This window comes from Pteropus vampyrus, unplaced genomic scaffold (genome assembly GCF_000151845.1).
Source record: "Pteropus vampyrus isolate Shadow unplaced genomic scaffold, Pvam_2.0 Scaffold6, whole genome shotgun sequence".
NCBI classification, from domain to species: Eukaryota; Metazoa; Chordata; class Mammalia; order Chiroptera; family Pteropodidae; genus Pteropus; species Pteropus vampyrus.
In genome coordinates this window covers 4,813,850-4,824,756 of record NW_011888787.1, presented here as the reverse complement: position 1 = coordinate 4,824,756, position 10,907 = coordinate 4,813,850, and the positions used below count along the sequence as shown (strand labels likewise).

Here is a 10,907-nt window from a genome sequence, read left to right as displayed (position 1 = left end):
GGGCTAACGTAGATCACAGATGAAAGGAGAAGAAAATGTCCTAAGAAGAAAAGAAAGGGGTAAGGAGAATAAGAACTGACAGACAGTTCTTGTATTTGGTAACAGGGCGTTAAATAAATGATGTCAAAAGGACAGTAAGGACAGATAACAGACAGCTAAAGCTTAGGGAGAAAAATAGTGAAGAAAAGGAGCAAGTATAAACATGACATTTATTTTAAAGTCAGTGAGAAGAATAATAAAATTAAAAAGAATACAATTCTTCAAATACAACTCTTTAAAGCTGGGGGGAAAACCTCTATTTAAACTATAACAAAAAAAGATAAAGGATATAATAAATATGTGGAAGAGGAAGGAGAAGTCTCATGGCAGAAAGAGGTGTTAGGGGTCTGAGAAGGATGGCAGTTCTCATGAGATGGAAGAAAGGTAAGGAGATATGTGTATGATTAAGATCCAGACCAAGTCACTTAAGCGTGTTCATAACATATAACCTTAATCTATGAAAATAAAAATCACCAGGTTAAGATTTAGAGAAAAAATCTTGCTTGATATTTGAAGATAAAATCTTTAAGAACTACTCAACGACTACTCAACAACAAGCCAGGTAATGTAACACAGGAGTCCCCAACCCCCAGGCCACAAACCATTAGTGGTCCACAGCCTGTTAGGAACTGGGCCACACAGCAGGAGGTGAGCAGTGGGCAAGCGAGCTAAGCTTCACCTGTATTTGCAGCCGCTCCCCAGCACTAGCATCACCGCCTCAGCTCCACCTTGGATCATCAGGCATTAGATTGTCATAGGAGTACTGGTCTCTGGTGCCAAAAAGGTTGGGGACCGCTGATGTAATAGATGAATGGTCGGACACTGAACTGAAGTTGGAAAACATGATATCCTAGAGGGTCTGTCTGGCCTATGTGATTCTTCACCTTCCTCCTAAAGCTGGGCACAGAGTAAACTGGGGCCAAAGATAGGAAAACTAACAATTATCTGCAACTGGGGGAATGCCTCGCTTCTTGCTGTGCATAATGAAAGATCAGCTGAGCCAAGGAACTTAGTGACATGATAAGGGCAAAACTGAAGTCTAGGGCCCCGGGTAGAAGAGAGGCATGTTTGGGGGGCAAAACTGGGTATGTGAGAAGCAATAAATACAAGGAAAGTAAGGGCACGTATTATCAACAGCGGAGGAGATAGAGTGAATAATCATAATTTCTCAGAGGATGAATGGAAAATTAAAGAGGCATCATCTAACAGCAGTAAAAGCAGAAGTGTATGTTGGTGTGGTTCTACAGAACAAACACACTGACACACGCAATTTCCAAGTGTCGTGAGTCTACTTAGTGGGAGAGAAGGCTGGCCTACTGAATTAAATCCTCTTTCTCTTCTACTGCAGATCAGTGTTTCATGAATTCTTTTGACCAAAACCCATGGTAAGAAATACATTTGATATCACAATACATACACACACACAAACTGAAAAAGAAGTTTCACAAAACAATAATTACTCTGACTACATATGAAAAAAGGAAAACATAAAGGTAACGCCAATATTATTTCATCATTATTTAAATTCATTTTAAATTACAAAATTAATAATATTAAAATTAGAAAAGATTCAATGTGATGCAATGGTAATCTTTCCTGTTTATAAATTAATTCCAGTCTGGAAAACACAAAAACAATGCTATGTACTTACCAGGTTCACTTTTGCTTTAAATTGGGTCAGGGTTGAAAATCCTAGTTGAAACAATAAGTTGTTGGGAATGGCAAAAACAGTACTGTACTCTTTTTACTTAGCAATGGAAATTCTTTGGTCTTAATACAAAACAATGATAAACAATGTCATGTAATCATTCTTCAGAGTAAATGAAGAACTAAGCTACAAGAATGCATTTTCTTCTCGGAATACACATCGAACTCAATTATTGATGCAGGGCAAAGGGATCTTCCAGCCAAATGTTTTTCTTTCGTGTTTCAAATTTCTCTTCAGGAAAATGATAATCACAAGTTTGGAGACAGAGAAATGAGATTTTACAGTATCTCTACAATTTATTTTGTTCACATTTTCTTCATTGATAATGCTCCCTTTAAGATGTGGCAAGTTTTCAAAAGCTACAGTGGCTACAGCAAAGGTCTTATTTGCCATAACAATGTATTTTGGAACACATAGACATCTAGCTTCAAATTTAGTTCACCCATTGCAAAAAATATCGGTTAAATATGCAAATTTCATTATTCAAAAATACTGGAAGATAACTGCCAAAATGAAATGCTTTTCAACTAAAAAAATTATTCGTCTTAATGATTATTGAACTCTTTTGTGACATAGTAAATAGGTATAATTAGTTCTGAATAAAATATTTTTAAAACTTAGCTACTCGGCAAGCCCTCTTTAATATATTTAATAACTTTTAATGTTATTCAATATATGCATGAGATTCAGAGGGTTTTCTATGTGTATCAAAGCTCTGAGATACATAAAACAGTAATTCCAAAAAGCGCTCTAAACCCTTAGAACGAATGGGACAGAAAGAGAACCCAGCAATGACCTGCTGGGCAGTGTGTTCACTCATGCCCAGCCTACTGCTTCTGCCAGAGACCAGCGGTCTTGCTGACCTGGAGATTCAGAAGAAGGCAAGAGGATGTCTACGCTGTCAGTTGTATTGCTTTGACTATTTGTCTATCTCCCGCTCCCTCTCTCTCCTTGGGTATGAGAAGACTACTTTTAGGAAATACTTAATAAAATGTGAGCGCCTTGGAAAAGAAAAAAAAGCACTCTTAGCAGCAGCTTCAAACGATGTTTAGAATAACTCCTTTATGTTTTCTAATCATATTTTCCATTTCATTACTTAAAATTTGTTTTAATTTTTTTCCAGTTTAACTTAACGAGGGTCAATGATTCCCTTTGAAAATTCTGTAAATATGCCCGTATGGTTGTGGTTAAATTTAAACAGCACAAGAAAATCCTCCTTATTAAGTATCTTGATAACATATTTGACAAACTAAAAGCACAGCGCAACTTATGATGTCAATGATCTCATCAATGTGAACTGTAAAATCTGCAGCAGACTGTAGCCACATGTAAGTATTGTGGAAATGTCCCATAATGGTACAGAACAGAGGCATGTCATCACTAAGGGGTGCAATTTTTAATTTCTGGCTGATTTTTAATCAATAATCATAAACATAACATTTGTGCATTCTAGACAAATACTTTTTCAAGAGATATGCAGGCATATTTCTCTTATACCACTGACATACAACTAAATAAAACCTAATGAATCTTTTTTAGGAATGATGCTCGAATAAAAAGGAAATTGAGATAATTTCATATATTTTTTTCCTCTTAAAATATTTGAAAGGGTTTATTGAAAAGTCCAGTATGCTATGTTTCCAAGAATCTTTTTAATTTTAAAGATTTTAAACTTTCATTTACAACAATAGAAGTACATGGAGTCTGTCATTTTAGTCAGGTGTGGCACATTTGATAAACCCATATTTTAAATAATCTTCATTAAAAGTTTTATATTTTTTCTCAAGTCACCATTTCCTCAACATATTTATACTTCCAGATGCAGCTATATTGAATATGCTTCTGTACTTTTTACTTCACGCTGTCTTCTAGTATTTAAATGATAAATAATGTTAGGGGCAAATTGAACTAGTTTACAATTAAATTGCAATTATAATTAAATTCTTAAAAATATCGCACTTGAAGAATGCATTTAAAGTTCAAAAATCAACCTTGTTTAGATAGTTTCTCACCATTTTTACTAACAGCAGATAAAATCTGGATACATTTTGCTCAACCTGGAATGATGTTAGTATAAATTAACTATGTAAGAATAACCATTGCATTATGATTACGATCATGATCAAAATGACCAGCTTTCTAATTCTCATAATTTTTCTCTTCTGTTTCATGTTACCTCTTACAATTTAAGTAGAGACCAAGGCAAAGAGGAGTTGCAGCAAATACCGCTGTAGAGCAGACTGTGTCATTTCCTCCCAGCAGGCCCTATTATCATCAGCCTTAATAGACTCTTTTATTTAATCAGAGTATCAGAGAATACAGATAAATATTTAAATACAAAATTATGCTTCATATTGCTAAGTAACCAATTCAAAAATATCCTGGACAGCTGTTTTGATTTTTTTGTTTTGTTTTGTTTTTTTTACTCCAATGGGGAAAAATAAAGAGAGAAAGCATCTCTTTTTAAGTAGCAGCAAGAATAAAATAGACACACACACACACACACACACACCAATCTGTTCTAAATTTTAACATCTACACAGAAAAAAAAATCCACGAATATTCTATTTCTATGAATTTAAACTTCAAAGGAAAACTAATAATTTTCTTCCATGTCCTTTGTTGTAAACATTTATCATTACTATGAAAACCATGAAAGTCAGAAATCTAACTTGAAAAAATACAGCACAAATAATGATCTTTAACTAATATAAATGAGTTAATACTGCCTGAACCGAATGCTAAAAATGCTATTTTCAGGCTTAACCAGGAGTCTAAGACTGATGAGGGAAATAATATCTTGAATTCCCTCCTAAAAAAATAAGCGATACAAGAGAAAACAACTGGGATGGCCAGAGGGGAAGAAGTCAGTCCTGCGAATTTCCTCTCATCTCACCATCATTTACTTAATCCTTCAATCTTATAAGCTGCTATACTGCTCATGAAGTGAAGAAAAACTTCACGTTTTCTTTTCCTTAGGATAAAAATTATTTAAGTCAGAGAGTCTGAAAAAGACAAAAGATTCCATCGTGCCCAACCCTCCGGGAACCAGTGCAGGGCACTCCAAATTTTGATCTCATTCCACTCAGCTTTCAATGAATGTTCTTAGTTTTACTGAAGCAAAAAGATCACTGCTTTACTGATTTAGTAAGGAGTACTTGAATATTGAAAAATATTTTCAAACTTATTTTTGATCCTGACATTGTAGAAGTTCATCTATTTCCCTGTATCCCAGGATCCAAACCAGTGAAGGGATTATTTTTCACTTACTCACAAGGTCTAAGATATTTACTCTCTAGCCCTTCACAGAAAAAGTTTGCCAATCTCTGCCTTAGAAAACATTATACTTATGCTAATTGTACTAAAAATTAGAAAAACATTTTTTTGAAACTCCTTCTTTGAAAACACCTTCAAAGCCATAACACATTCTTTTGAGTCTCATCCGTGGAGGCGAACCTTCATTCTTTGAAGATGAGCATGAATTTTGGAAGTGGCTAAGCTATTTGGAGCTGAGACTGAATATGGCTGGTTATCAAAATGAATCAAGCAACAAACATTTACTGATAATCTAACTTTATGAAAAGCAAAGATTTTTTTTAAAAGCACTGTGTCTGAATTCTGAGCGCTAATAATCAAGTGAAGGGATAGTCACTTGCTTTCGTAGCTTTGATTCAAGGTCAGTAGGCTATATATGCATAGAAATAGAAAGCAGTGAGGAGGAAAAATAAGTCGATAATAAAGCTGGAAGATCTACTTTCTTGAGTGGCTGTGAATGTGCCATAAAGTTTTTTTTTACAAAGAGGAACTCCAATAATACTTTGGGCAATATATTTGAAATAAATGAGTGACGCCCAAGAGAAATTCTAAAAGAACAGGATTCATTTGGATGTAAAAGTGGTTTAACCTTCAATCAACACCCATTATTGCTTTATAATCATAATTTATAAGACAATATTAGCATAAATAAATAACTAATTCCTTCCACTCAGACGAAGCAGATCATTTATCCTTGGCCCTCTCTTCTTCTAATTCCATACGTTCTCCCTGAGCAACTGCACCTCCTCTCACGGCTTCAGTTGCCACTCACCAGCTAACCCTGAAATCCGAGTCACCAACGTCGGGGCTCTGGATCCTCTCTTGACATCTCCACCTGAATGCTCCACAGACATGCCAAACTCAACGTGTTCAAAACTGAAACAATTATCTGCCTCTAACATTCAAAAAAAAGCTCCTCTAGTTTCCCAGGCTAAGAAACTGAGTCTTCTCTTTCCTGTTCACCTTCAAAGCCAATCAATTTTTAAGCCCTGTAAATTTTACATCTTTATTATCTGTCCTCTGCTCTTCATCTCCACCACTATTTTCCTACTCCAGGCCCTTATCCTCTCTTATCTGTACTACTTCAATAGCAATAGCCTTCTAACTTATCTCTCTCCATACAGTCCAGCCTCGGAACCATGCCACCACCATGTTATCTTTCTTAATTACTGAAAACTCTTTACCGGCTCGCCATTGTTTTTAAAATCAAGTCCAAAGTCCTCAGCATGATACACAGGCACTTCGCCCCATGGCATCAGCAGTCTTTTTTCTCTTTCTCCAAGTCATAACATTTTACCTAAATCTGTATGTCCCTTTATAATATATCCTGTACTTCAAAGTAATAAAACTACCTTTAACACTATAGTCTACAGTGAAAAATTCTGCCAAACTGGACAACTCTTCATTATTTCAAGTGAGAGGCACTAAAACTCTACACTTACCTCATTTCTAGCAATTTCAGTGATCCTAATGTGATCGACAGCTAAGCTCTGCAGTTTCTTTTTCCAGCTGATTTCCAGGCACCACCTCCTTTAGCCCGGCTCCTCATCTGTCCACACTTTGACCTTCAGTGACAATGGAGTACACACATTCCTCACAGATACCTACATGTTCACATAATATTCCTGATTTTCACCCAATCTTGTTTCTATCCCCAACTCAGCAAACACCTATTCATTCTTCAAAGCCAATTAAAATACGATAGCTTCTCTCTAATCCTCCTCCCTACCACACATTATTTTCCCTCATCGATATTACCATTAAACTCTAACTATACCTCTGTTTTAACTCTTATCACACTGAAATTGTAGGGACTTATTTATATGTCTAGTTATAAGCTTCTGGAAGGCAAAGAAGCATTTTCTTTTCTCGAATCTAGCATTTAACTCATGGTCTGAGAACTTCTTATTGAAGAATAATCACCTCTTATTATTATGAAGATAATGCCATAATTGTAGTAACTGAGTGACTGAGAACTTAGAAACAAAAAGAATCCCATGTCATTCACCAGGGAAAAAAAAATGCTCTTATATACAAAGTATAATTAAATTGTAGCTTGAACATGCCTTCAATCTACATCTGGCAATACCAGTTTCTTTCTCTCTGTCTCTCTTTCTTTCTTTCTTTTTGAAGACATTCTTTACAGAACTCTTTTAAATACTTGTTGGATTTCATCTGCAACTCAGTCACAGAATTTGAAACTCAGTACAGTGTAGAGGTTAAGACTAGAATTTCTGGAGCCCAGCTGTCCGGTTTGAATCCTAGCTCTGCTACCTCGGCTGTTTTGATATGGGCAACTTATTCAACCTTTCTATGTCTTTCGACACGGAGATCATAATAACACCCCTCATGGTACTGGGTAAAGATTAAATAAACCAATGCATGCAAAGAATTTAGAACACTGCCTAGCTCAGAGCAGGTCCTGATAAATGCTGGCCAATGTTGTTATCAACAATTTTAAAAATGGCTTTCTCAGTACTTACTTTAGCCCACTTGGTAGAGTGTAATCTTCTAGATGGATTATATCCTGCCCATACATGATACTGTACAATGTAAGTGCTAAAACTGTGCCTTGGAATATAATAGGTGCTCAATAAATAATGTGAATGTAAGGCTTCAGACTCTCAATATCATCAAATTATAAATCGCAGCAAAATTTATATGTTTAAAATTGGTGTTTTAAAGTAGTTTCAAAACATCTATCTTCCAATGAAACTTTGAAACATGTAAAACTTTTAAAACAACACAAAAATTATATTCACTAAGACCTTTCCCTTTATTCCTCCATTTAATCTTATCTTCATACTCAGTGATCTAAAACTCTCATCTATGACTTGCCATAGATCATTTAAAATAAATTTTCAGCTTTAGAAAACTGCCTATTGTCACATCAGAAAAATTAATAGTCAACCTTTACATGTGCATTAAAAAAAATCTACTGCCACATTCGACACACAAAAAAACTACTGAAAGGCCAAGAGACACAATTACTACATTTCCTGGTTTCTTCCTGGGAATCTACTTCAGAACACACCTAACAAGTATCCCCAGTAAAAATCTGCTGGTTACAAATTGCTATTTCATGTTTAATTTCCAGTTTCCCCCTAAAATCCCTCACACACTCACATACCCCCAGAAAAGTATGCAAATAATAAAGAGAATACAAAAATACAGCCATATATTATTTTGGAGGACTTAAAAAAGCAACACTCCCAGGTAACTTAAACTGCAACTATTTATTCAAAGCAAAGCACATTTGACTGCTAACAAATTTCTTGGTAAATGACTCAGTAAAACGGTGCTATTCTAGAAAAGTTCATTAATCAATCAAAAATGGACCACACTTCAAACAACAGTGATTTTGTGGGAAATGAGTTTAAACAATTTATCTACGCAGTAAACAGAGATTTAGGTCTTTATTTAAAACACTGTAGGCGAATCGCTAGCTTTAGGGTAAAGGTGTACAGAGTGCCTACTACGTGTCTAGCACTTAGTAGCTTCTTTACAGAATATGCATGTTGCTGGTGCACAGTCAAATAATACCTACATTTGTAGATTACTCTCACTCATCTCATTTGACCCTCAGAATACCCCCAGGCATGAGCATACCAGTTTTATAGCTAAGGAAATGAAGGCCCAGAAGAGGTGTCACATCTGGTCTATGGGTCCTGGCCAAGACTCAGCCTTTGACTCACAATCTAATCATCTTCTGCTATACTAGTTACTCAAAGGCTCTTGTCAGATCTGAATCAAAATCCTACTTGACTACTTTGAGTATTGTGCTTGTCAGATTCTGTTAAGAACCCAAATACAAACAAGCAAAATTTTTAAAAAGTCCATCGTCTCAGCCTGTCGACGTTGAAGTCTCCGGCTCATCCTGGCCAAAGTCCCGCGTTTCCTCCTGCACTTGGGGCGCTCCCTCTCTCTCCTGAGCCCCCCGAGGAGAGCGGCGAGGAGACCCTTAGCCTGGCTCTACCACAGCCGCCGCGGGCGACACGCGGGACTTCGCAAGCCCGGCGTCCGCGGGGCCGGACACCCGCACGTCCTGGCGGCCGAGGAGGTGCCGAGACCGCGGGGCAGCGCCGACACCGCGCCGGCCACCCCCGCCCTGATCGCAGCCCGCAGCCCGGCTTCCGAAGCCCAGCGACGACGCCCGAGCCCCGGCGTCGGTCCCCGCGCCGCCCCGCACCGCCCCGCTCCTACCTGCCCCCGCCCCGACGCCGCCTGCGCGGCCGGGCTGCGAGGAGGTCGTCGACTGGTCCGCCGAGGAGCTGGGTCTCCCGGGTCCCACTCGGGTCGGCTCCGTCCTGCCCCCGCAGGCCGCGCCGGAGGCCACGCCCCGCCCGGCAGAGCCCGGTTCTTATTGGCTCCTGTTCCCACCCCTCACGCTCGGGCCCGCCCCCCGGCACCACCCAGGGACCGTCCTACGGGGAACCGCCTCTGCTCCGGTCCGCGTACCCAGGCAGAACCTTGTCCAGCACCTTGGTGCCGCGACACTGCGGCCCCAGCAGCAGGCGACCCGCGTCACTGTCGTCCGGCCGAGGCCTCTAGCCAAAGCTCCAGGATCCTCGCCGTGCCTGCCGTCCGACTGGCCCCACCGCGACGGACCTGAACTTTACATGACTTCACAGCTACCCGCGAGATAAAGCCTAGTTTAATCCAGGAATCCAAATGGCACCTCCCTCAAGGAAACCACAGAATTATCCCCTGCTATAGGGTGAAGTAGACCTCGTGTCTCCAGGGGAACAACAGCACCGTTTCTCTGGCTGAGCTCAAGGAGCAAACATTTCTCCGGCAACTGCAATACAGTGCCAGCTTGAAACGTAGATGTAAATAACGCTCCGAACACCTGAGGCTTGAAATCCCAGAGCACCGGTGCCTTTGATACTCCCAGTGCCTGCGGTCGGCCCCCACGCCCTGTTGTGACACACATGCATGAGCACTTCGCCTGCAACACGCTCATGCTCAGGTATGTGCAGGGCGCTGTGCCTACTGCCAGCAGCAGCCCAGTTTCACTAAAGCTGCGAGTCAAGGATGAGTTGAGCCTGTTTTCCAGGCGCTGGCTCACCACCCCGCCCGCCTCGCCCTGCCCCATTCCGCCCCACTCCACCAGAGCCTCTTGGGTCTGGTGACCAAACTCTTCCCACATCTGTTCACATAGAGGTACCAAAATAGAAGACTTCCAGAAACAGAGGCGTTTGGTTACACATCACAGATGACTGTCACAAGCCAATTTAGCCAAAGCAATAAAAGCTGCACATCTCAAACCGTTGTGAAACCTTGAGTTGTGGACAATGAAACAGGAGTTGCCTTCTATGATAGGGGGGAAAAAAATCATGTCTCAATGAGGGAATAAATGTGACTATTGTTTTTGGTAAATTTGGAACAGTGATCTTTATGAATTACCCTCCACATTTCTCCCCCCCCCCCCCCCCCCGCCAAAAATCCTTACATATTTAGAACGCTTCCCAAACAATTGTCTAATATAAAATTTGAGGTTAGAATAGTATTTTGAAATGTATTTCAAAGTTCAAACTTTGCACTCAAGATTATTTGGCAAAATGAGGTAGATTGATAACTTGTACCAAGTATGAAACCAAGTCTGGCATGAGTTCTATGGATGTAATAAATGAATTAACCATATATGTATTCTACTGCCCTCTCATGGGTAAGATGGAGATATCCATAACAGTAGTTAATGCCTTTTTAAGTCTGAGAATAGAATATTTAGCAGTTTGTTTTATTTGAAGGCAAGCCAAGATGAAATTAAATTAGGTTCTCTAAGGAATTTACAAATACTCCTCAAACAGAACTTCAACATCAAAAACTAAGGGCAGAACTCTTA

At 39.2% G+C, this 10,907-nt stretch overlaps 1 protein-coding gene across 1 annotated transcript in view; it reads right to left on the bottom strand.

The window, feature by feature from the left end:
• DENND2C (DENN domain containing 2C) overlaps window positions 1–9,378 on the bottom strand; it is a 77,239-nt gene extending 67,861 nt beyond the window's left edge. The window contains exon 1 of the mRNA XM_011366738.2: window positions 9,266–9,378. The gene's annotated coding sequence lies outside the window, so the exon portion shown is untranslated. The remainder of the gene's footprint in view (window positions 1–9,265) is intronic.
• Window positions 9,379–10,907: the final 1,529 nt, after the last annotated feature.